General features: G+C 42.4%; 1 protein-coding gene across 10 annotated transcripts in view; it reads left to right on the plus strand.

Annotated features, from left to right (window-relative positions):
• C7H10orf71 (chromosome 7 C10orf71 homolog) overlaps positions 1-27,063 on the plus strand; it is a 73,869-nt gene that overhangs the window by 37,445 nt on the left and 9,361 nt on the right. For 5 of the 10 annotated variants that reach the window (XM_026799710.2, XM_074544952.1, XM_074544950.1 and 2 more), the window contains exon 2: positions 25,381-25,552. The gene's annotated coding sequence lies outside the window, so the exon portion shown is untranslated. Of the gene's footprint in view, positions 1-5,780; positions 5,868-11,377; positions 14,823-20,665; positions 20,871-21,503; positions 25,228-25,380; positions 25,553-27,063 lie in introns of those variants that run through there. The other 5 variants (XM_074544947.1, XM_074544951.1, XM_005481253.4 and 2 more) reach the window with 5 other exon arrangements.

A 27,063-nucleotide genomic window follows, 5' to 3' on the forward strand; every position in this document is an offset into this window, starting at 1 on the left:
TCCATATCCCCTTGGCTCTTCAGACTATCCTTGTCTCTTCAGTGAGCTCTTGCTATCCCACTTGGTGTGATAAAAGAAGCTGCTAAAACTGGAGGCTGCTGAGTGTTATGCTGCCTCTATTCAAATCTCTAATGAGCTCCTCCTTGTAGCTCTAGGTTTAATTAGTTTTCATTGCAATATTAATGATCCAAACAAACCATTTTAACTTTCCTGTTGCACAGCTGGAATCTTCTTATTTAGTATTGTACTCTATAAGGGAATCACACCAACTTCCTTTCCCCTCCCCCATTTCTGCCATTAATATGCATTAAAATCAAAGTCTCACTGGCATAGAATTTCAGACCTGCTATAAAACTCTAATAATTTCTAAAAATGGCGAGGCTGAACTAGTGACAGAGCCTTATCCAAGTAATGCAAAGATAGATTTCTCCTAGAGTTTGATGGAAATTATGATTAATATTACATTTATTTATTTACAATCAGCATTTACAAAAATTAGTTCATTCCTTTGAGTATACATAAAATCTCTCTTGAACTCCTTAGTATTGGAGAAGAAATGTCCAATCTGTCAATCTTCAGCAAAAATGCTTTCTCTCTTCATTTCCCCCTCAGGAGAAGGGCACACCCTGCCCTTCCCAGCGTAGGTCTGAAGGCTGCCTGCCTCAAAGTCTTCTCCTATCACAATGGACTAGCTGCATCTCACATTTCCCTCTGAAATCCCCAACAGTGATGGTTTAGAGGACAGTCCTTTTGTTACTCTGGTGTGTTTCACCTCCTGGACTCACTGTGACCTGTGAAGGCTTAAATAAATTGGATTGTAGATAATCTGGGTATCTTCCTGTTGAAAGATGCTAGAGAAGGCTAGATTCTCTGAAGGACTGATGTGGAATCTTGTCAGTACCTTCTTCTTTCTAAGCCTTAGAAATAACGAAAAACTTGCTAGCAAGATAGCTCCAGAGTTTATTGTTTAAACTCCTCCTCCGAGCTGGTCTGTTGCTGTCCCAAGATCTGGTCAGTTTTGGCTTTTTCCTGTTTAGAAACGGATGTTTTCTAGGAGCCTGAAGAGCTGTGCTCTGCTGAGTGGCTGTCAGCAACTGGATAAAAGGATTTGCCAGCTATCCTGCACAAGAGAGGTCGAGATACAACTGTGAAAGTGCAAAATTCAGTTCCACTTGCAAAAAGTAATTTTCACTGGGACTTATTCTCATAAGTGCTCACATTGTTTTTGAAAATAGGACTTTGGAGTGTGCCCATGAAGATAAGGAAATGCTGTGTGATTGCTTGCTCTGTTGTTGCCTGCAGGGTCTGGGTTCAAGAGAGGAACAAGTGGCTTGATTGAGAGCCCCATCCCTGTGACCCAGGCCGTGGAGAGCTGGAGGTGCCTCCCCTGGAGCCCCTGCAGGTTTCTCCCTTCTCCAGGAGGGCTGTCCTCACAGAGCACTTTTCTTTAGGGCGTCATCAAGCCACCTGGGAGCTAAACTCACAATTCTATCCTCAAGTCAAGTATTTATGGTTCTGTAGGTTTGCCTGAAAACTAAAGCAATTCAGTAAATGCAGCAAAGCAATTGTGTCATCGAGGTCTCTGGCTGCTGCTGGTGTTGGGAGAATCATCCAGGAGAGAGGTTGGATGCTGATGGTCAGGACTTCACTCAGTGGTCCCAAGGTTTCTCCAGCTGTGTAGTATTGTAAAAATAAAAATCACCACCTCCACCTACGTGTTTAAATGCCTGAAGACAGACTTTTAGTGTGTGGGTATCCTGACTTATGGTACTCATGGCCCATGGCACATTTCTCTGCAGCAGCAGTTTCTTGAAGATTCATATCAGTGAGCTGATATTGCTGTTGCTCTTGTGCTGGTTTACTTCATGTTTGTCATTCATTTGTTGGATGGGAGTGTAAGGGTGAATGGTAACCTACCAAAGCATTGTCCTAACCTACATTGTCAACGGCCGGCAAGTGTTTGTCCAAAGTGCTCCTGCTGAAAAGTTGTTGATAACTTTACAATAACTAACTTGTTTGCTCCCATGTGGAAGAAAACAAAAGGATGTGTTATCCCTTCAGAAATCATGAGAGTAGATAGGGAGAGGAGCAGCCAGGGAAATGAGGGATGCTATCTCCTTGCTCATCTGCAAAAAGGGGAGATAAGCTTCACATGATCTGAAAGCTGATCAGAATCATATCCTGACAGTGTGACAGGGCGATACAGCCTGCACCCCTGCACCCACAGGAAGGTGTGGCATCATGGGGGATACAGGAAACACAGCTCCTGGCTGGGCTGGGCCTGAGTTGGGAACGACACCTTCAAGAAAGGAATACAACAGTAACAGGGAGAGAACTTCCCTGAGGTTTCACATCACTCCTTTAGTGTTTTGTAGCAATTGACAATACCACAGCATGAACATGAGCAGTTTAAATGCACTTCTTACTCTAAATGCAACTGTTATTTAAGATTAAAATTGGTAAGATCTCTTATCACTGCCAGCTAACCACAGCTTATCACACAAATATCTCCCTTACTTGGTTTCCAGAGGCTTATTGTCTTCCCTTGGCTGCCAACATAATTATGTGTGGTTTCTTCCTAACTCAGTTCTGCCAGAAAGATGAGCTTTAGTTTAAGTTCTTATCAGGAGTCTTTCAGTCTGTTCTGTTTCTTCAGAGCCACACCTGAGGCACCCAAACAGGCCAGCAAGATCCAGAGACGGGAGATGGGCATTAAGGTTAAGCCAGAAAACTGCTGGGCACCAACACCCTCACTGCCTTGGCAGCAATGAGCACAGCATGTGGAATTGCAGCTTCAGTGACCTGCTCTGCTCTTCCTTCAGCCAGTCGCCCCTTAGCCAAAATACTACTGTAAAGCTAAAATCAAAGGGATTGCACCAAGGGATGGATGTCCTTTCACAGAATAGTGTTCTAAATTGAATTAAATTGCTGTTCAAAGTTTGCTCCCTTCAGTGACAGCAGTGTGATTTTACCTCTTCCTGTTCCTCGTATCTCTGCAAAACTGAACCACCTGAGAGGGGAAAGCTTCTTGCCTCTCCATGTCTGGGCATTTCCACTAAAACTGAACCAACTTTTGATAGCAAATTGTATATTTTTCAGTGATGTTTAAATTAAGAGCCTTGGTTAATTTACTGCTCCCAGACTAAATCACATGGCCCTTAGAGAAACATCATTTTATCTCATACCCAAGCATATTTTTCATTGCCGGTGGGGCTGAGAGCATCTCTTGAAGATACAAGACTTCAGGACAGCAGATACTTTATAGTATTTCTATTTGCTTGCCACTTTGAATCTTTGCAATACCAGCTGGAATTTTCTTTAGCAGCTGTGAACATAACTCATGGTTTTGAGGGGGACTGCGGACTGACAGACTTATGTAGAAACCACTTAAGGCACTTTTCTCCCTTTAAGTGAAAGAATTATTTCTTGTGCTGAAACAAATGCAGAAATGTATATGTTTTGGGTGTAAGTTGGTGTTGCTGCATTAAATGATGAATCTTCTGCCTCCCCATAGAAGCATGAGGGCCAGCAACATTGCCTTAGGTACAGACACTAAAGACAGAATTGCAGACACTCACCTGCAATTTCAGCAAGGGCATTTCTAAAGACAAATAGTACTGCAGGAACCAGGTGCATTTATAATAATTATAAGAATAATTATATTAAAGGTGTAGGGTTGGCTGGGTAGGCTTCCTATGCTGGAATTGGAATCTCCTCTCAAAATCTTTAGCCATTTGTCTTGTGATTGAAAGCTGCATGATGTTTCCACATTGGAGCTCCTTGCAGGGAAAAGCTTAAAGCTGTCAGTTGTTCCAAAAGCTAATGGAGACATTAAAAATACAGCAGCTTACTGGGGAGAAAGCAGGGTGTGTGGGGAACACATGTTACTAGCATATGCTGTAACTGGACTGTAAGTGGTCTCCACATATTCATGAATGATGGCTGACCTCTACTCTGCTAGGGCACATGTGTGCATGTCCATCATGACAACACACTCTGAACTTACTCTATCAGAGCCTCTTGGGAACATAATCCCGATATCTGCCTCCAAATATAACTCTGCTGGTCTGCAATATAAGGCAGTGAGGAGGGCTGCTGCATCCAGGAGCCATTTGGAAACTGCTGCAGTGATATTCACAGGGATCTCTGTGCCTGGTTGATGACCTTCTTCACTAAGAGGCAAATGTCTGCAGCTTGTAAAAGAAAAAGATGCCTCTGAATGCCTTTCCACTTTTAAAAGCTGCTCAGTGCCGGCTCAGCAGGGCAAGTGAAACCCACAAGGCGCAGTTCTTGCTGTGTTTGTACTGTAAGAATGTGTGCAGCCATGCATCTGGACAGGGAGGCTTGTCCCAAGCAGGGGACAGGGAATAATTCTTGGAACTGCCTCCAACTTAGAGCTAGGGGTTTGACCCGAGCCAAATCACTAACTAGGAACTGTTTCAAAGTCAGTTCCTGTGGAAATAAGGCCAGTAACACCTCTCTGCCTCAGTGTGCTCCTTTTTAATCTGTTTGTAAGACAAGACCGCAGAGCAGTTCACAAGGGATTGGGAAAGGCTCACTCATTTGTATTTAAAGAACATCAGGATCCTTGGAGAAAAGTTCCTTATTAGAGCAACAATGAATACAAAAATAAGAACAATAAGAGCAATATCACAGGGAAATTGCAGAGATTTGGTGAGCATCACTTGACTATAGCTTTATTTGTCCTGTGGATTACAACAAAGGAACAAATCAGCCTCTCTAAGTGTTTTTGAATACAGAGGATGAAAGTTATATATTGAGATCTTTTAAAAGAAAATTAAAACTTTAACTCTGAGGTGTGTGTAATAAAATGGCACTTTAATTCTCTAGTGAGCCATGCAAGCTTCTTCTGTAAATTTATTCACTTCTTTTCTTTTCGTGCTTCATGTAATATTCTGAAATTATTAATGTGGCAATATATTTGACCACAAAAACCTGCCTTCTAGTGTTGTTAAGATTGTGAATTAACTCCAGAATGGAAGACATTTCTAACTTCAAGGCAAAGAGATCATGCTTGGGATAAAATGATTAACAACACGGCACATATGCAAGAACTTCTAGCAGAAGATTTTCTCAGGTGTCTTGCCATGATATATCTGTAGCTTAGGTCTGCCCAGCCTGTGGCATTCCAGCAGTCAGGATTGTGTCTCTGTAGAGCAGACACCTGTGAACCCCACACCTGAGCTGCTGTGACCCCTGGGACACAGCACCATTCCCCCTGGGCAGCACTGCAGGCCCTGGTGTGCTTGGGACGCCTTCCAGTGCCAGGGAGGGTGCTTGGTGCCAGGCTGAGTCTCTGCATCACCTCCCAGCACAGCACACTGCAAAATCCACTGGGTAAGGAGGCATCTCAGCCCTTTAATGGCTTGTATGTTATCTGTCTTAGCTGAGTAACCCAAAACCCAGCAGCAGCCAACAGAAAGGAAAATCCACAATGAATATACATATATAGGATCAAACCTGCAAATTTTAGAGGAAAAACAATGACTTTACATGTTCTACTGCTCCTAGATTTCCCTTTATTCTTTTGTTTAATTTTTAATATTTTCTCATTGTCCCTGGTCCCTTTAAATCTCCTCTGGTGTGTATTTCTTTGCTCAGGGGATCTCAGCCATTGCTGGGTTTCTGTCCCCTTTCTAGGGCCAAGGTCCTGCCACCTCTCTTCAGCTGTCTCAGCATTTGGTGCCTGGGCTAAGCCACTCAGGAAGGCTTCCTCTCTTGTCTGCCAGGTGTCCTGAGCTTGTGATCCTTCCTTACAGGAAAAAGGGCATGTCAGATATCCCAGAGGGGTCTGCTAACCTCCAGGGATGAGGAAAGGAGCCAAGCCCAGTTTAAACTTGCAAAAGGTGAGCAGTGGGTGTGATGGATTTTGTCCACTGATCTCTCCTTCTTGCTCCTACAGGATATTTGGCACTAGAGCTGTTCTCTACCTCACATTGTGAACTGTTTCTGCATCCAACACTGAAACAAGGGTTCTTTAGTGTCTCTGTCCCCTGAGGGTGAATCGGTGCATTCCTGTGCCCTCACAATAATAATAAATAAAATCTTCTATTTATAGAGCTTCAAAGTTTCCCAAGGAGCCGCCTTTGGGATGGAACATACCAACAGTTAGTGCATAGCAACCCTAGATAACAACTTAAGACGTATAAATGTATCCAGTCAAAGCTGAAGCTGAGATTTCTGTTGGCAGCAGATAATTGCAAAAGTTATTAATTATTATTGTTTTTGTTTATGCAGCTCTGGACTCAAGAGCAATAGGCACTTTTAAAATATGACCAGCAGTTAGAAAAAAGCACAAAGGTATTGCAATCATACCATGGTAATTTGCAGAAGGCAGAATGTGCTAGTAAAAATGCTCCCTTGGAGGTTTTTCCATCTAGGACTCAGCATAAGCTATTGCATAGTCCATAATGCCAGAAGAGGATAAATATGGCTTTTTCATAAGTTCCCAGTGTAAACTTGAGCATATACTTTGGTTGCTCTGAAGTTAACAACACATCTCCAAAGCATGTTGTAGGTGTTTAAAGGCGAGATCTGGAAAGAATACCAATGCAAGTATTTGACAGGAATCTCTATGTATTTTGCAGGGTGATTTTGTTCAAATTGACAGTGGGATTGACAGGGATTTTTTGTCTTAAGCAACAGGACCATGTGTACATAGGCCTGGATTTACAGATCATCTCTAATTGCAAGGTTAGGTGTTTGCTCACTCTGGTACCAGCCACAGTGGAAACCCCTGATATACTGGATGAGTATTATTAAAATCTCCTGGACTTCACAAACTAATGTAGCTCAAATAGTAAATAGAAGGACTGTGTGATTATATTGGAAGTATTTTGTAGGAACAGTGAGTCTGCAAATAATTTTTGAAGGAACTACAAAATTTTATGACTAGATTTTTTTTTTATATTGATGCCCAAATAAATGGTAAAACTGTGAAAGGTGTGAAGGAAAATGTGAATCAGCACACTGAAATTAACCATTCATCAAGGCATCTAATGCTGAATTATATAAAAATATTCTTTTTAAAGGGTGTTCCATTTTTGCACATTTTATACACAACACCCATTCCTTGCTTTCTTCTGATCTTGCATTACTAGCATGGAAGTTTTGTATTTTTTTCTGCAGTTGTTTTCCTAAAAATCTGCAGTCTTTCAGAAAGGGTAGAGATGGGTTTTTTTCAATGGAGATGTTTCCTGCTTGTCATGCTCAACTAAGCTGGAAAAAGACTAGTCCAAGGTCTCATTACATCCCTCCTGTAAGGACAGCACAAACCCTGAAGCAATAAGCAAGCAGAGCGTATTCCAGCTCCCACTCAGTCTGTGAAATGGTTTCTGTCAATTAGAGCTGGCTCAGCTGCATATGCCAGGCTGCTTCTGCAGTAAACATCAATTTCCAAAATATCCAGGTTTTGTGCACCACTTTGAAATGTGTGAAATGCTGCTGTCCTTCAACAGGGCTGGAACATGGAAATCACAGGGAGCTGTGATCCCAAATGACATGGGCACTGTTAAAAGTGTTGCCAGTGAAGACATCAAACCTTGCCTCTGTTCAGGCCTGCCTGCATGTGCAGTCATTTTTTGAATGGATGTGGGAACATTGGGTGCAGGAATTGCTGCTCTGTTTTGAAACGGCAATACTTTCTGTCACTGACTGAAAGACTGCAATGAAAATGCAGTTTGAGCTTGCAGTGCTTAAACACTTCAGTCTGCTCTCTATTGAGTGTAAACACTTCTGAAATCAGGGACAATATCTGTATGAGTGTTGTTATGGATCAGCTAGAAGCCTTGATTTTGTGAACGTGTTTAGTTTTGTTCCTAAGAGAAGAGTCCTTAATCTCTGAATTAAGATAATCACGTACCTGTTTGCCGCATAGAATTTTCACCAGTAGTCATTTCATTATTGTTTTATGTTTATCTTATTTTATCTAAAACACTTTTATAAAGTTTAAAGGAAACCAGTTGTGACTTTTTTGAAAAGACAGTCTTTTTCTCTTTATCCCCATTATGGTTTTATTCAAATATTTGACAGTGTGAATTTTCTAATGAATTTAACAGACTAGAAACATTCAAAAAATGCCTGAAGGCAGTGGTTTATTTGATCATAATTCAAACCACATGCCTTTTCCTTAACAGAATGAGTAAAGAATTATTTTGTTTCCATTTGTTGGTTTATTGATACCAGCCACTTTAGTACATTTTGTATGGTGACTTTCAGTCCCAGGAATCACTTTACTACTAGGAATATTCTCTGATTACCTAGGACTCATCTAATTATTCATCATTAACAGGTTGTGACATAGTTTTTAGGCCTAGGGGAATTCTTAGGGTGTTCTCTGATGGCATCTACTCCACATACATCACTGAGTCCATTCTCCAAGTTCAGCTACAGGGAAAGAATGAAAATCCATCGTGGTTCACCCAATTCCCTGGGCAGGTTTTGCCAGGGACCTCTCAGGTGGTGCAGGGCAGTGTCAGCCCGCCCAGGTGTGCTGCCCAGGGAGGAGCTGGGCTGATTCCTGCAGAGCAGCAGCACCAGGCAGTTCTGTCTCTGAGCGCCCTGCTTCCATTTCCTTCTGTCCCTCATTTGGCTCCTTTCTTCTCATTATTCAGCTCTGTTCTGCAGAGAAGCACATTTGCTATCTTTCAGGCCAGGTTTTTTAGCTGTTCTTGGCCTTGCTGAGTTTGCGTGAGTTCCTCCTGCTGACACGGATAATCTCACTCCTTGTTAATCTTCCATTCCTGACATTCAGCAAAACCTTGAACAATTACACATTGCCTTTTTCTGAAAAGATGGGCATGAGCTTCTCCTTCTCTCTCTAGTGCTTTCTGGTTTACTGAATGCTGATTTTAGATTGCTGACTTTTCTTAAATGTGGCTTAAAGTCATATCATTTTGGAGAGACAATGTTATAATTATTCGGATTACTGGAATGAGAAATGCAAACAGCTGTGCTGCTTCTTGCAGCTTAGGGGTGTGCTCTGTTCTGCTGGTGGGCTGGAAGCAGGTTAAGCAAGTGTGCTTGCTGTGCAATGCATACTCCTGGTACCTGTTTTTCTGCCAAGACATGCAAAAATTGAATATTTTTGTAAATCTTTGTGGTTTCCAATAACCCTTTCCTGAGAAGCATTCTGAACTAGGAAGAAAGTTGGCTTGAGAAGGAGGAAGTGAAAATTTAAATTTCTTCCCTGTCTGATTCCAATCTGGGCTGAAACCTTTCTCCTAAACCAGCTGGCCTCCGCTTCACTGTCCACTGGTGCTCCAGTACAAAACCATGCAGGGAGACATTTTGCACCCCATTATCTTCTGAACCCATTTTGCAGGACTCTTGAGTTTTTGAGATAATGCAGGCATGTTTTGATGCTTCATTGACTTCTGAGGAATAAAACTGTATTATAAAATTATTTTCTTCTGCTGTGCTTCGCTCTTTCTTTTTCTTGGCCCGCAGAAACTGTATTCTGCAAACCAGAAAATGAAAACCCATGTAATTCAGGCAACTCATTAGACTAGAACAAGTTTTAATGTTTTATCTTTTCTCTCTTCATCTCTCTTCACCTCTCTTCACCCAGAGATAAACACACGTTTGTACCACAGCACCTCTGCAGTATCAGCTGAACTGCAGCATAACAGAACTTCCTCTTGTAGTGCAGCACACCACAATTTCCTCCTGTCATTTCCCAGAATGTGGGGGCAGTTCAGCCCTGCTCTCACTGCCCAAACCCCATCTTTCTGCTGTGAAGGAACCTGGGACAGGATAAGGATGGTGATGCTGTGGATACTTCCATGGGAATTCATCCAATGTGTTGTGTAGAGTGCAAAATACTGCATGAAATCTGGATGGAGGTGTGTGGGGCTGAAGCAAATATCATACTGTCTGGTTCACCTTGCCTGTGGTGGGGTGAGAGAGTGCAAAGGACTGAGAGCAGCCATGTGACACCTCTGGACTGAGTGGACTCCTGGCTGCCTGCGCTCTCACACGGTCCCCTAAAAATAGCCCCTCATGGTTCCCATCATTGTTTGTCCAGCTATTTTAATTAGCCTGTGGTCTCTGGTTTTTGCTTTGCAATTTGTAAATGGGAAATATTTACACTAGGCCAGTGACCCCACATTCTTCCAACCTTTTCTTAAATTAGATGGATTGTAGCTATGTTTATAAATTACCTAATGCATTTGGCTTAGCATTAGGTCCTTAAATGTCGCTGGCTTCTACATAATGTTTTTAATGAGAACTAACTTTAGATCACTCCCAGTATTTACTGGTATTTTTTTCCCACATCTGATATGTCACTAGTGTGCTCATTTCTTAAACTTTAGCTTCAGAAAGACTGGTTTATTGTATGTCCTGGCACAGGCTGGACCTCTCCTCCAAATTGCAAGGTGCTGTCAGGTTTGCTGACATATCCTCATGAGAAGGGAAAGGTTTCCAAGAAAATCAATGCCCAGAAGGCAGATAGGTATTTAGCATATTATTTTGGCTATTTTAGGTAGTGCAAACCTAAATGGGTGAAAAATGGGCTCGGGTAGAAGAGTGCTTTGCATGTTTAATCTTTATTTGTGGAATAATTTAGCCCTCTTCTGCTGTTTAACATTCTCTGTAGTTAATTTCTTTATTGCCACATCTGTCTTCCACTCTTGACAGAGTGTTTAATAGGGAAGCAGTTATGCAAAAGCATCTTCCTGGGGTTCCTCAGGTGTGATCACTGTAGTGAGGTGGCACTGGTAAAATGTGACTGCTCCTGACTGAAATGCCAGTTTGATTTGGGGAAATATGCAGGATGAGGTTGTGACTGACATCCTTGCCAAAGTGTCCCTGAGGCTGTGTTTTTAGAGTCCTTCTGGTCTGCATTCTGTCCCCAAAAGCCAGGAGAGAGATGCTGAGCCCCAGGCTGGTGCCATGGTCGGGCATTTCACAGAGTTCTAGGATGAGTGTTCCAGGCTGGAATCCAGACAAGTTCTTTCTGAATCAGCTGAGTCTGGGTGCTATTGATGGCACAGCAGCAGGGAGAGGAAAGCAGGAGAGCAGAAATTATTTTAAAATTGCATTTAAGGTCTTATTCACAGATGGACAAAAAGATGGTGGAACCAATGTCTGCCAGTGATTGCAAATGCAGTCAGAGTCAAAATGTAACAGAGTTTGTTATGTTTCATAAGAAATCTGATTTCAGAGAAGAAACATAACAATTTTTTAGGACATAATATTTTTTACTATTTTCTGAGGGGAGGATGAAAATAATTTTGGCATTTTATTTTATTAAACACTATATTATAAAATTATGAGAGATTAAATTAAGGAAATACTTCTTTTTCTTGTACCCTTCTCAGATTTCTTCCAGAGCTTCCTTTTGCAGAGACTTTTTACTTTGCTAGGCTTCATTCAAAGCTTCGATAAGGAAAAATGGGAAAAAAATTCAATGGCTTAAAAAAGTTCTCTCCTTGTCAGAATTCTAGGAGTCCCTGGAGTTGGGACCAATGATCTTTATCTTCTGGCAAGGTTTGAACCCTGGGGAGTAGTCCTGGGGAGAGGCTGGGGATGAGTCTTGCATCTGTCTCATTGCACAGATCCTGCATGAAGGGATAAGCAGCTCTTCCAGAAAGGTGGAGAAATGTCCCCCGGGAAAGAAACCATAGGACTGCTAATGGTTGTCAGGTGCTGGGGATCTTTATGTCCTCACACACATCTTCTCAGCTGGGTTTGTCAGGACAGAATCAGGTTCAGACCAGGATGCGTAAGGGGCTGGGCACAGACAGAGAGGAACATGACCTGTCATTTCCCCTGATGCCACGTGCAGCACAGCCTGTTTGGCTAGCAGGGGGAGCTGGGCAGAAAATGCACCCTTGATCTTGTTCCCCCTTGGGAGAGAAAATACCTGCATCAGCAATTCACTGCTTTCGTTCAGCTGATATGACCCAGAGGCTGCTCTGTCCAGGCTCTGCACTCACCTACACTCCTTGTCCAGTGCCCAGACATCAAGTTATTCCACTCACTGTGATAATAGTCAATAAATCATTCAATCTCTGGCTGCCATGTAAGAGCTGAACCTGTGTTGCTCTGCTGGACAAAAAGTGTTGTAAGCAAACAACTGAAAACTCAATACAGTCATATTGCTCTCATGGGTTCCTAAACAGACCCCTTGTTGTTAATGCCTTGAGAATTATAAAACATTTAATTTCTACAACAAAAACAGTTTTCCTAGTCCAGGGTGATGTTTTCATTTCTGTTTATAATCAGTTCCACTCCTTGGTTTCCATGTACCAGGGACTTTTTGCATGTGATTGGTGCATTGACCCCTTGGGTCTGCATACTGCTTCCCCGGGATTTGCAGCTAAGGTAACAAAGGGAAAAAACTCTCTCCATCAGCAGGGCAGAACTCCATTTATTTCCCTAGAGAAAGTGTTGGGATGGGATACAAATCAGAAAAGGCTGAAAGCTACTGCTCTTGCATAAGGCTCTCTTGTCAGAATTTTCAGTGTTGCCAAGCACACAAAGTTTCAAGTGTGTGTGTGAAAGATGGAGTTCATTATGCATACAAACACACATACATACATTTTCCTTTGACATATTTGTGCAAATTGCATACTGTTTTCATACAAGTTTAAAATTTCAGTCCAAATTGCTGTCTGAAAAAGTTCAGTGTGATCTGTTATTGCTCGACACTCACTGAAAGAAAGCAGCAGGAATTTCTGGTTTTTAAATTTCCTGGGAGTGAGATAACAACATCTAAGCGCCACTGGGTTGTGTTTCCTGTGTGTTATTCAGTAATTTTCCCCAGAAGAGGTTTTATTTTAATGACAGCCCATCTGATCCCAGACTCTCATCTGAACACTGAGTTAGCAAATATTTACTACCACAGTATTTGAATAAGCTTAATGCCTGTCCCAAGTTTTGAGTCCTTTCAAAGCTGGAGTCTGTGAACCATATTTATCCTGATGAATAGTGTTAACCCCAGTTGCTTTCATGTGAAAGGCCTGTTTTGGATTTTCCAAGCAATCAGCCAACCTTCCTGCATTAGCAGTTACCATTTCCACAGGGACCTTTCTAGTTGTGATTCAGCCTCTCAGCAGTTCACAAGTTCAGGGCTTACAGAAAGCAGGACCGTACCTGCCTCTCTTCATAGACAGCCGAGATGGGTTTATTTTTAGCACAAATATTCCAGAAATACATTCCTCCCCTCTTTAGAAATCTGTGGGAGAGACAGACACATGTACAGACAGTTTTGCCTACTTTGGTGGCAGTGGTTGCCTGAAAACTACTTTTTCCACTGTCTCTTGTAATCCCAAACATGTTTTTCAGTGTGCACCAGTTCTCTCCTATGTCTCAGTCTATAGGTGCCATTACTGATGATACACCAGGCCTTTGTGCATATGTGCTGCTACAGGTGCAGAGCATTGGGAGCTGTTGGAACTCTGCAGTTCCAGGCCAGAACTCAGCACTTAGAAGTGCCCTGATGTTTGGCAAGACCAGCATTCAGTTTGGGATGAGTTAGAAATGCTTGAGCGCAAAAAACCCTGAACAGGACTTCAGAAATGTCCTATCTTTGCAAAATCTTCCTGCTGAAATTTAAAGTGAAAAATGCATCTTCCTCAGGTTGGGAATTCAAAGCTGAAGGCTGCTTTGGGAAGGCAGGTCACTGTCCCTCCGAGGAGGGGTAAGCCTGGGCTGCTCTTGGATCTCAGGGACAGTTAGCTCATCACAAGTGTCCTGGTGCTTGGAGATTCCCAGGCTGCAGAAACTTGCTGGTGCTATAGCAATGTAATTAGAAGTTCTTTTTAATATGTAAATGACCACTGGACTCATGTGGAGTCCTGCTCTGCCATGGAAGCAGGACTTGGGCTGTAATCACAGGAGATCCTGCTCTTCATTTTACTGTAGGCTGTGGTTCAAGTCCAACATGATGCTGAACCCCAGGAGAGTCCCATGACTCCAGTAAGGAGCTGTGTGCACTCTGCATGGCTCAGGGTGCCATCCATTGTTCAGATCTGCAGTACAGAAATGGAGCTTGTTGACTTCATGGCATATTTTTCCCATTATCCAACATCCTATTGCAGTGCGCCAAATGAAACCCAATGCTGGTATGTGCTCATCTTGTTTGCTTTGGAGGGACAGTGGAAGAGGTCCTTACTCCAAGAAGTCCAAGAACACTGGCTACATGTGTCCAGCCTTGATGATGAAATGAGCTATTTATGCAAAAGCCCCCACAGGACAGCAATGTGTTACTCGTGTGCATATGTACGCAGTATTTTTAGTGGTGACCCTAATAAACACTTTGCCTCCCACCTGTAGGTACAAAACTGCAGTGCTCTGAGCTTTGAGTCACTGGCAGCAGTGAGCCCATGGCCCAGCATTGCTGTCTGTATTAGTTATCTCTGAAGAATTACCAATGGCCAATGTGGATGTAAAAATAGCTGATGACTGTTTGTTTCATCTGTCTGTTACTCGACACCGCGTGGTTATTCCAATACGTGTGTTTGCCTCTTCCCCACCATGATCTCCGCTTGGTTTCCCCTTGCCTTATAACTATTTAAATCCATTTTACTAACTTTGGATTCCTTGCTCATTTCACTTCACCTGGCTGGGCAGGTCTGCGAGGATTCAAGGCTTAGCTCCTCCACTTTTATTATTTTTGTTTATTTTTCAGTCATCATTTTTATTAAAATAACCATGTTCAGAGGAAGAGTCCGACACACATAAGTAATGGGAACTGCTAATAGCAAGCAGGCTGCTCTAAAATGTGCTGGGGCTTTGACTTAAGGGAAGAAAGCACAGCCCTGCATTGTCCCTGTCAGGAAGCTGGAGCACAGAAGGTAAGGGGGAAGTGTCTGGGTGGTTTTAAAACAGGGAAATTGTGCAGAAACGTGGTTTCTGAGTATGTGAACGTGTGTGCACTCAAGGATCAGATGTGATTGATCAGATAGGAGAAATCAATCATCATTTAAATCTTTTCTTCAGTGATTAGAGGTGGAGTGTCCTTTCACTTTGTCCAGCTTTTTTTTTTTCTCAGAGAAATGCAGGATTGCCTCTGAAAGTCTGTGGGTGGAAACAGACATACACATAGATTTGTTTGCAGTGAATAGTAGTTATGACATGCAATTATTTTGCAAAGGGGCATGATCTTTTAAAAAGAGCATGATCTTTTAAAAAGAGAACTAAATTGATATGAAGCTCCATTTAATTTTTGTACATTGTGCTGTATACAACTTTAAGGAAATATGTATTGGTTTTACTTTCCAGGTGATTATTGCTACAGATAAGCTACTCTCTAAAACTTTAGTGATTTGTATATGGTTTGGAAGGCTGTTGGATGTTTCTTTTTTTGGAACAAATAGGAATAGAATAATTTAAATATTTTATAAAAAGTAATTACCATGGTACACAGCCTGAAAAATTAAGATAGTTCAAATATCTATGCAGTGCTAAGAGACTACAATAAATGACTGTGACTATGACTTACATCCAGTTTTAATTGTTGGAAGATTTCTTAAATGGCATAGGTTTTTCTTACTCCAGTTGTTGCAGAAATTCTTAGTCTCCTGTCCTAAGGAACTGCATTTTATTAGTCTAGCTGCAGAACCCAGTAGCAAAAAAAGAACAGAAATAATTAAAATCGAGCTTGAGAAGCCAAACTGCTTATGTTTTTTTAAATGACTTGTAAACTGGCAATTTGATTAAATCTGAATAGAGAAAAGTTTTACAGCAGCAGACCAGAGTGACTGATTCACACTGGATTTGTACAGTGCCAGCTAGAGGGTTCCTCTCTAGTCCTCTGACATTTCTGGGAGGGAGGCAGGGGAGAAGGAGAAGAGATAAGAAGGACAAATAATCTTTCTGGACAGGATCAAAGTCTGTGGCTCTCCTCCTTCACTTCTTCAAGGAACTGACCACTTAAAAAGCAAATGTCCTCAGTTAAAGGCTTGAAGGATGAGGTCTGTGACAAACACTAAGATGTAAAAGATTGCCAGTACACTGGAGCCCCAGCTCCATTTCTCCATGCTTCCACACTTGCCATTAGGAAGGTCATTATATATGCATTCTCATCTCAGTTACCCAAACAGCTGTAAGTTTGAGGCCACAGCTAGGTGGAGGTTTGCAGGTGCAATTGCACCCCTGTACTGCGAGCCAAAAGCACACAGAAATTTTGCTCTGTAACCTCTTATTCCTACCTGCTTCTCTGAAATGCCTGTCTCACCTGTGCTTGCATTACCAGAGCTGTGGAAAAAAGTCCACAAAACTGTTAACCCCTCCAAGACCAGAAACAAAGTCAACTAACCCTATGAGCCATGCTGGGAGAAAATTCCACTCATCTGTATCAGTCTTTCTTTAGTCCAGCTGAGTTACACACAGGGAAAGCTGCTGGCAGAGGCAGATTCTGCAAGTGATTTTAGCTGCAGGCCTGGCTACAGCTGGGGTGCCAGGTCACACAGAGCTGTGGCTGCTCCCAGCAGAGGGTGAGTTCATTGCTCTTAGAGGCAGCTGTGCATTGCCTGAGGTTGTGCTGCATTTTGGGATCAGCTGTCTGTGATCAGCTGTGATCAGGTGTGTGGGGAAAGGACCACAGTGGGAGCTGCATGCCTTCACTCAGAGGGGAACTTTACCTTGGAGATGAGGTTGTTCCTCTTCAATCAAGCCTGCATATGCTTTTGGATGGATCAGTGGTTATATCTGAAGTTGTGTATGTATGTATGTATATATTATATATGTATATTTGTGTGTGTAGGTGTGTGTTGAGCTTGGTGTGTTATGACTCTCTTGCTTCTTGCCAGGTTTTTATGGCTTGCAAGTGTGTGTGGTGGAAGAGACTGGCCCCAAGACCCCTGTCCTTTAGCAGTCCCAGAGAAATTAAGGCAGCATTGCAGTGTAAGAGGACAACCCTTACCTAGAAGAAAGGTTTCCCTTGGGTTTCCCTGCCAAGTGATCCTCTTTGGACAGGAATAGAAAGCAGATATTTAATTATAGTTCTAGGTTTCTTTAACATCCATCACCTGTGCTTGCAAATAATGATATACAAGAAGGCAGTAGCTAGCAATGATTAATCTAAATCATCTGGTAACAGTCAGGCCCATCTTTTTATGAGCCAAGAAGGTCAAATAGGGATGCATCTTTATTTTCAGCCTCTCACATAGCCACATCCCATTAGTTTCAAGGATGCTTTCCCTGTTACCTACACACTGTGTCAAAGGCTTTTTGGGGACTGTGAGAAGGCTATGACTGTCAGGTACATGAAGGCCACCTAATTCATACTTTCCACATGCAAGAGACACGTGTCTTTGAGACACTCTTTTTTGGAAGAAGTATATGTGGTTAACATTTGGCTACACCTTAACATGCAAAGTCAGCAAACAGCAGTCTCTGGCAATTTGCAGCTCCTGCAGATCCTCAGTCTATCCTATCTATCTTGATCTATCTCTGTCTATCAACTTTACCTGGGTCAGACATAAGCTGTCATACCTCAAGGCCAGCTTGGCTTGCCTGTCAGCTTCTTTATAGACCCATGAACAATTTTGCACTCTTTTGATGGCTTTTGTACTCTTCTGCTGGCTTTTGTTTTGTCGAGATGTATTTCATGTGTCCCAGTCTCTATCCTTTGCATATTTCAAAGCACAGGGCTTCATTGTGCAGAAATTGGGATAAGTGCCCAGGACTGCCCAGGATGCTAGTGCAGAAATAACATCATACTCAGAGGGAACTGACCCCTGCAAGCTGTGTCAGGGTTTGTGCTGGCAATGGGGCAGCACTCCTTGTCATGGTATTGTTCACTGAGACTCTTTGTTTTGACTGATCTGCTTTGAAGTAGTGATATTGAGACTTGGTCTGTCTCTCCAAAACTGAGACATCAGTCTTTGACGAGGTTTGTGAATAAAATGAAGCTACAGACAAGTAGCTAGAGTTGTTTAGCACGTACAAGCATTTTGAATTCTCTTCTGTGTGGTGTGTGGGAGAATTGAGGAGAAGGGATGGGAAAGGAGAGTTGCTGGTGGCAGCACTAGGCTGGCTAGGCTGGTGCTATTGTTTGTCTGCAGGCTTCTTCAGAGGGCCTAGGGGAGCCCCATGCTGGCAGCAGCACTGCAGCTGCTGAGGGACTGACTCTGCCAGAGTCATCAGAGTCTGTCTCTTGGGGAACAAGTGTGGATTCTCCTTAAAACTCTTGATGTTTCCTTTTCTGTCTTTTGCATTTATCCTTTACAGAATAATCACAAGAAACACCATAGCAAGTGCATTAACTGTAAAAGAATGAGGGATTGGCTTGGGGACACACCATTAAATCATAACAATTAATCAGTCTCTGAATAGGGAATCTGCAGGGCAAAAACAAAGCAATTCCTGTGCACAGGGCAGAAAGAGGCAGCTGGAAGGAACTGTCATCTTGTTTGGGGTGGGATTTTTCTCCTGGCTTTTGCTCCTCAAAAGGAGGAAAGTAGTATGGCTTCCAGAGATACCTGGGGCAAGGGAGAGGGGGCTCTCCCGTGCCCTCCCAGAGACCTCCGATAGGTGTGGGGCTATCCCATGGCCATGCTCCAGATAGCAGGCAGAAGCCAAGCCACAGCTTTTGTCCTTCAACTGGAATGGTTCTGTTATAATCACAAAGGTTGAGGAGCAGCTTGTCACTGGAGGAGAGATGTTATGTGAAAGGATGGTTGTGTGCTTGGGTCATGTGCTCTGGCATGCACTGAGTATCACCCTCCCTGCCACACTGCGTGCTCAGGAGCAGAGCTCTTCTGGCTGCATTTGAAACCTACAGCAGGGTGTAAGTGAGAAATAGCTCTGTTCCTGCAGCCTGAACCAGAATATTTTGAAAACCAAAGCCTCCACCTTCTCCCCCACCTCTGATACCTACATCTTTTTGTCTATGGTATTTTGGTATATTTCCACAGGTATATAAATCCTGTGGAATTCAGTGGGTGAGAAAACTGCTTAGAAGTTGGAACCATTTTGAATCTAGCATGCCCAAGCACTTTGAATTCTTTTCTTAGCAGAAAACAGATTCAGCAAAGTCTTTGTCCAAATCTTGAAAATATCCAGAAGTTATAAGGAAAAAGAGCAGATGAGACTATCAGTAAAAGAATAATCCTTTTTCTCTGCAAGCCTGTTATTTCCTGAGACTGTATCCTGTCTGGTGGGTGTGGGTCAGACTCTCCTTGTCAAGAAGCTTAAATGGTTTAAGTGCAAACTTGACAATGCTGATGGTATCAGTGTGTTGGGGCTGATGAGCAGAGGGCAGTGTAAGTGGGGGATGGTTTCAGGTTCCCCAGCCTGGAAAGAGAAGTGAGGCATGGCTTGTTGCTAGCTGCAGATTTCCTCGTGTAGGTCACAGAGGAGAATACACCTATCTCCCATTTGTGTCTAACATACTTGCTGATATGGTTACAATTTTCCCATGACGGGGACTGGGACTGTCTGGTGTGCTCTTGATTACAAGGCATCCAAAACATTGCATTTGTTTTCTTGACCATATTTTATTTTATATATATCATAAAATTATAAATATATAATTATAAAATTATATTTTTTCATATTTTTTTTATTTCCCTTCCCCCTTTACCTTCTTCCACCTCTAACCATTGCAATGCTGTGATACTCCACAGCTTTCCCTCTGCTGTGGAAAATCTCCTTTCTCTTATTTAGGAAGGGACAACTCAGAAGCTTTCATCATCTAACTCTTTCTTGAGAATGGAGAGAGATGAATACCTGTCTCATCAGCCAAAATCCTTCCAGTGCTCAGTGAGGGCACTGTACCATGGCAATGTCAGCTGTCACCACCAGCTAGTGAGGAAGGCTTGGGTTTTAGCAATCTTAGCAAGATTTAGGTATCAAGCACCTGAGATGAAGCAGAGATCTTTGCAGTCAGTCGCCTCCAAATCTGGTTGGATTTCAATGTATATTGGCAATGTATATTGGATTTTCAATGCATATTGGCATTGCTATACAATGTAATGCCAAGCTACAGCACTGTACTCAGCTGCAAGGGGGCTGGAGTGGGCTCACAGAGATTAAAGTACCAGGAGTTATGAAGGGCAGTGGGAAGGCATATTTTTGCCTTAGCTGAGAAAGGTTAAGCTCTTCTTGTGCAATTCAGAAAACACAGATTTTGTTCCCTGCCCTGCCACAAATGCCCTCTTTGATCTTGGGCAAATCAGCCAGTTGAAGGCAAAGTCTAAGGCAAATCAGCCTTAGCTGCTGACCTGTAGGTGAGACACAGATCCTGCTTGCAGTGGGAGAGTTTGCAAAGATAAATAGCCACGAGGTGTTCATATACCATATTGCTGGAGAGCTGTATAAATATCTTGGTGTACAGTGACTGACCTAGTTGCAGACAGTGGCCTTTTCCAGGCAGACATTTAATGCCAAGAAACGCACTGTTTGGGTTCAGTTGCTTAAATGTCACTTGTCTGTGCTGGCTGCAGGTCATAGGAGGAGCACCATCACTTGTGCCTTGTGTTTCTCATAGACTCGTGCTGTTTGTCAAGTGCTGTACCTGCCCTTGCCCTGTGTCAGTCATGTGCTCTGTGCCTTTGACTTCCCCTGTCACGTCTGCATGCTCCTGGCTCTTCAAAGGCAGTGAACCAGGAGATGGAAAGAATGAACAGGAGTGAGAGAACAGAAAGCCTCAGTCCAGATACAACCCTTTCTGAGAGACATCTCCTTCTTCCAGACGTAACAGGCCTGTTGGCAGGATGGGGCATTTGGAGGACATTGGGAAAGGCAGTCCGGAGACCGGCTGGAAATAACTGCTGGGTCTTTGCCACTGAACCAGAAAGGGAAAGGTAGAGACACTTGCAGTCTCTGTTCCTCCCATTTTTCTTCATGTGAGGTCTTCACCTTCCAGTGTTTGAAGCTTTTTGGTCTGAGCTGGAAAGGTAAGCATTTCAGCTGGGGCTGCAAGAGGTTCACCTCCTTTGAGGAAAGGACACAGCAGGATACAGAACACAGTCATTAACTAGGTACACGTCTTCCTTGTGTTCATACTTCCACCAGCCTACACTGACCTTCCTTGAACTGATGAGTCCCTGGCTCCAGCTTCCATTGAAACAAATGAAATAGCTTCAGTAGAGCTCACTGGAAGAAAAATACTTCAGTTCTTTTTTTTCAGAAAAAAAATGAGAAGAGGTTTGATTAAATAAATAAAATCACAATCATATTCATTTTAATGACATTTCCCCTAGAAAGATAATTCAAAATTTATGGGCTTTATAATTTAAAATATTTACTTAGGGAAATTTGAAAACAAGATCACACTCTCTGTTGCAGTACCATCAGAGTATTGTTTGACATAGAAAATAAAATGAAATATTTCAGTTAATACTAAATAGCATATACCCTCTTTGATTTAAGGACACTAATAACATACTATTATAACTATTATAGTATATATACATATTATTTCTCACAGGCTTTTTTCACTGAAAATGATGCAATAATCTAAAATTTTAAAAAAGTTTTTAATTCTAAATGAATTTTTTAAATTCCCAATTTAGTTTCTCTTCAGAATCTTTATTCCATGTGAAATTTCAAAAGCTATCTAAATGAGAGCAACCTCCCCTAACACATGCACAAGCATGTTTCCAAAAGTTGATATTGTCCACATGATGACAATTCAGTTTGGCAGCCAGCTCTGCTGGTGCAGCCTAGACCTATACCATGCCTACCCCACCACTCTTAGGTCTGTGTATTCTAGTGAATATTGCAGAAAAGAGCAACAATACTTTATCCCAAATGTACTGCTATTTTCAGTGATGAGCAATACAGGTGAGAAAATCAGAATTGTCCAGAGGGCACAATTTCGTGGCATAACAATGTGGTATTGGTTCTAACCCCTTTCCTTTGCATGTTGGTCTGAATACCTCACGGGGGTGAGGTTTGGCTCTTTGCAGATGAATTTCACTTTACTGTGGTTACAGTTGCAGATGTAGCTTCTGGATAGCGCACAGTGCTGGCTGAGGAAGTCGATGTATTCAGTCACCAATTCTGTTCTCGGTTATTCTACTGACGTCTGTAAAATGACTCTAGATTTATACCAGCGTAACTGAGAACAGAAGCTGGCCCAAAGTCAAGAACAGTCTCTCCTCTTCTCTGGCCCAGAACAAGCCGTTCGAGCCATAATTGCCAGGCCAAACCCTCAAAGGGAATGGACCCATTTCCCACACTTGTTCGGTTCAGACACATGGTTTCTTTGCCTTGCTTTCCAGTGCAATAATCAAAGACCTGATGCTGGAATAGCTGAGGTCACCTTGTTCTGTGCTAGCCATTTCTGCCAGTGTTTGGGATTTTCACCCTAAGCTGAAAAGATCCACTTGATCATCTTCCATCTGCTAGGGTGGGTATTTGTGTTTGAGTAAAGCGGTTTCCCTTTCCCCAAGCAAGACAATTCACATTGGTTTCCTTTTATGACTACAAAGAATCGGCGACAGTGATCTTGTTGGATGAGGGAAAAGATTTAATTTTATATCCACCTCAATTTAGAAACTGCCGTTCTTGACAGTTCAGGGAAATGTGGCTTGAGCACTGCTGCCTCTCTTGGAGGCAGCTCCCTTGCTTGTTGAGGGTGTTGTGATCCTCCCCCGGGTCCACATGTTAACTGCCTGACACCTTTTTGTTTGTTTTCCTAAATGCGCAATGAATCCATCAGTGCTGTGATCACTGACCAGCAGCAGCAGCTCGGTACTCATTCATGTGCTGATCCCTGCTGCCATGCAGGATTTTCCAGCAATATCCAAGGGACCTCACTGGACCAGCCCCACTCGGGCCAGAGAGGAGCTGCCATGGCTGGGAGTGCTGCCTCAGCTTGATGACACAAAGCTGAGGAGACATTTTTCCATCCAGAGCTCTCATCTGGTTATGAACTCCTGTGTGTGCCATGAACAAATACAAACCTATGCAACAAAGTCATCAATTCATTAGGGATTCTCCTATTTCCCATGGCAAGGAGCATTAACTATTCATTGTCATTATGAGCCCCTGGAAACTTAAAGAAGCAGCATGTGTGGAAGTAGAGCATGCTGCTGAATAAACATCAGCCAGCAGTTACCACAGGGCTCTGAGTTTTGAGCTGGAGCTGTGGATGGATGCCACAGAGAGAGCACCATATGAAGAAACCAGCTCACAAAGATTAAAAAAAAAAATCTTTCCTTCTCTTCTCATTCTCATGGGTAATGCCATGCTGCTGACTTCAGACCACTATGCAGCTCCCAGAGGGCGCTGCCAAAATGCCACTGTGATGTCTCATGGCATAACCATTCAGCCAAATACCAGCCCAAGGGGGTGGGGGAACCAACTGGCCCTTTATATATTGCAGCAGCAGTGATGTCATACGCTCCAGCCAAGTTTGCTGGTTTACCCAGCTCCTGTCTAGTGAAAAAAAAAGGCTGACATTCAGTCTGTGCCAGGCCAGGAATAGTATCTGTAATTTAACCTCCTCATCACAACTTGCTGGGCACTTAAGAGAAACTGAAAAAAGCCACCTATTTAAAAGAGAGGGGAGGTTGGTTTCTGGATTAAACTGCTTGAAATCTGTGTTCATGCTAACTTTTTCAGTAGCTCGTATCAGATGATGCCTGCTTCTAACACCTCACACATTTCTCAGCATTTCCAGGCAGTTTCAGATGCCCAGCATTGCCTTCCTTTTTCTTTAACAAAGACTACATTCAGACATCCTTAAATGTTTGAACCAGCTGAATCCTGACCTCAGATACTGCACCTTGCTTGTTAGTGGCCATATTTGTCCAAAAGGTAAAGAAATGGGACTTTACCAGGTTATTAAACCAGTCAGGAACAACTTCTTTGCCTAAGAAGTTGTTATCATATTTATACAAAGAATAGCTACATCAGTACAGTGCTGTTGTTTCCATCCAGTCCCAGGAATGGTCTGCACCTTGAACACTTGGTGCAGATGCAGCTTTTCCAGCTTGAAACATTATACTCTACAAGCACTTGTATTATGTCCAGGCAAGACAAGGATTGTCACAAGGGTTTCAGGGACAGTGGCAGTCACTATTCTTTCCTTCATCAGTGGCGCTGAGTTGTTTTTGTAACTGTGACTCCATCTAGGAAAATAATTGCTGAGATTACATCATGATCTCCATGTTTATAGTTACTCTACTCACTTTTCAGTAAAAGTTCTCAGTTTACAGGAGACAATATATTTCTCCAGACCTCCGTCCATGAGATCTGAAAGCCAAGATTCCTCCTGGTTCAGGCTCCACCACCACTAAGCACTGATAAACATTGTGCTACTGGAAAGTAGTCAGCAGCCCCGTTAATGAGTGAGACAGAACTTTATCACCATCTCCCATGTCTGTGTTGGCTTTGCACTGTTAAGAGTACCACAGAAGCAGTAAAACTGTAATTTAACCTCTGAGCAAAGAGAGAACTCACTGTACATCTCTGCAGTGAGGATACCCTTTTACATCTGGCTGTAACCAGACGTAGCACTGTTTGTTGTTTGCTTGCTTTTCCTTTACTTTAACTTTTTTTTTACCCACACATCTTAGACAATAAAAAGCTGTGATTGGTACAGGTTTATCCGTAAACACAGAGCTACCATTCCTCAGGTGAGGTGCAGGACATAATCACAATGGGTGATTGCCACTTTTGCCCATAGATTTTGAATATCATGAGCTGACTCAGAAGTTTCCTTTGAGAAGACTGTGCTATCTGCATTACCTCAGGGCCAGACAGTTCTCCTTGTAGGAAATTGATATTTTCTTGCAAAGATTAGGCAAACTGGCCTGAACCTTGGGAGTTTCCATAGAAGAATGGCAGCAATTAATGTTCACCATGGCTGAGCTTTTCTTTAGCATCTCCAGCCTCTGGTTCATGCATGGAAGCAAAAAGATATTTTGTTTACTGCTCTTTACCATGCCAGCTGTCCAGCTTTCATCTCCTTTACCACAGGGACAGTGAAAATCAAAGACTTTCAAACCTCAGCTGCTTTAGTTCCAAGTTGACCTGATTGACATCTTTATTTTTTGACAGTAGAAATCCATATACAGGTGGAGTGGAGGCATGTATTTTCCTCTCAGTCCCTCTGAAAGGGTGGCACAGCAGGGAAGAATTCCTCTTTTTAGCCTGGAGTCATCACCCAGCCTTTGCAAAGGGCAAAATGCCAGGAAATCGTTGCTCACTCAGCTGCCTATCCCTACTGGGGCTACCAGAGTGTGCTGGAGATTGTGACAGTTGTTTGCTAGGAACCTGACTGTGCTCCACAAAACCCAACAGGTATTTGGTTATTGTCACTCTGGGATGGACAGCTGTCTCTTTTTGTAAGAAATCCTTTAAATCAACCCTAAAATGGTTGTAAAATGGGAGTGAACAAATGAACAAAACAATCCTCAGATCATGCAAACAAATACCTCTGTTTTCAAATTGCAGAGTTCACTTAGGATCAAAAAAATGCTGAAGGCCAGAGACATCCTGGGACACTACTTCTGTGGAATCTACATCACTGGACTATTTCTACCTCCTCACTAAAGATAGTCAGAAAAGAAGCCAAATACAAGTATGAGAGTGAGTTCTAAAAGCAAGAAGCAAAATTATAAGGCAGGTATGTACTTGTATTTCTCATTTATATAACAGTTAAGAATCAAAACCAGGAACAGAATGACCTTTCCTTTGTCTTCTCTTTTTTCTTGCTGCATTATACACAAAGATGTATGTCTGTGAGGGGAGTGAAACTCATGTTTGAAAAATCTTTGTACAAAGCAAGATAGAGAAGCTCTGTTAGGCTCATTTTATTTGTGGTGTAAATCTATTGTAGTTATGCATGTCATTGGAATTGCATGGCTGGAAGGATAGGATCTAAATTCACTATGATATCTAGAGTCTAAAAATAGGTTGGCTGAGATTCTTTTATTTAGAAAAGGAAGGTGAGGAGTGTTTTCATTTGAAGAAACAAATGAGCCAGAGTAATTTAGCTGATTAAACTCAGTTCCTCTTACCTTTCATACTTTGACCAGCACTGGTTCATCATAGAGAAAAACAGGTCCTTCCAAGAGCATCACTGAGATGGTCCAAGGTGGAATCAGGGATTTGGACACCTGGAGAGGCTGGAATCTAGATCTGAATTTCATTGCTCAGTTCTACAAGCTGAATCAGTGGATTCAAGCTTGAGATGTAGATGTCTTCTACTGTAGATGTGAACTGTGGTGTTTCAGCTCATCACAAGTTCTACTGCCATTGTAAAGAGGAAATGGAGATACAGACCAGATTTTCGTTAAAGTTTTAGCCAGTTCTGGAGTATGCTTTTAAACTGAGTCTCCCTGCAGTTAGTCAAAACTCTGTTCAAGTCCTCAGATGTGAGAATAAACATCTAAAGAATTCACAGAGAAACTGTGAGAAGTTTTAGTGTAGAGATTTCAAGTACAGCAAAAGGGTCTGTGTTGTTTTTACTTGTTCAATTAAAAGATTCCCCCATCCTGTGTTCAGACAGGAGATACACAAAAACCTCAGTACTGTGGGCCTTGACTGTGTGTCATAATCAGTCTGTGGTATCTTATAATTGTGTTGAATGGGTTGCCTTTAGCTCTCAGCAGTGCTGGAACTGAAATCAATTGTTCCCTGCGCTACTGTAGTGGGTGTGCCACAGTCCCCGGGGCACTCCTGCCTTCTGCTGGCTAAGCTGATGTTAGCAGCCTCTGCAATCCAACAAACCAACACAACTCAACTGTATCCTACTGTGGGTGCCTAAATTGTACCCCAGCACTCTTTGTCTGGAACATGCACAGCAATCCTTTTTACCTGTAGTGCCGCTCTGCTTTCTCAGACAAGGGTTGTGTTCATGGAAGCTGTGACAATTTTAAGTTTTATCAACTTTTCTTTCATTTTGGACTTTGTGTGTAATGATGTACTCAGTGACAACTTTCTTTAAGAAACTTTTGTTGTTAATTCTTCCTGGCCAAAAATGGCTAACCTTCTTTTCTAAATGGATGCCCAGCACTTGGAAGTGTTTATGGTTGGAGGTATGAAAAGGGAAGTACTTGAAATTTGCTTCTTATGATCTTGTTTAAGAGCTCAAAAAAAAAATATAAGATGAAAATACTTTTTTTAATGGTTCTT

Source organism: Zonotrichia albicollis, chromosome 7 (assembly GCF_047830755.1).
Source record: "Zonotrichia albicollis isolate bZonAlb1 chromosome 7, bZonAlb1.hap1, whole genome shotgun sequence".
NCBI lineage: Eukaryota > Metazoa > Chordata > Aves > Passeriformes > Passerellidae > Zonotrichia > Zonotrichia albicollis.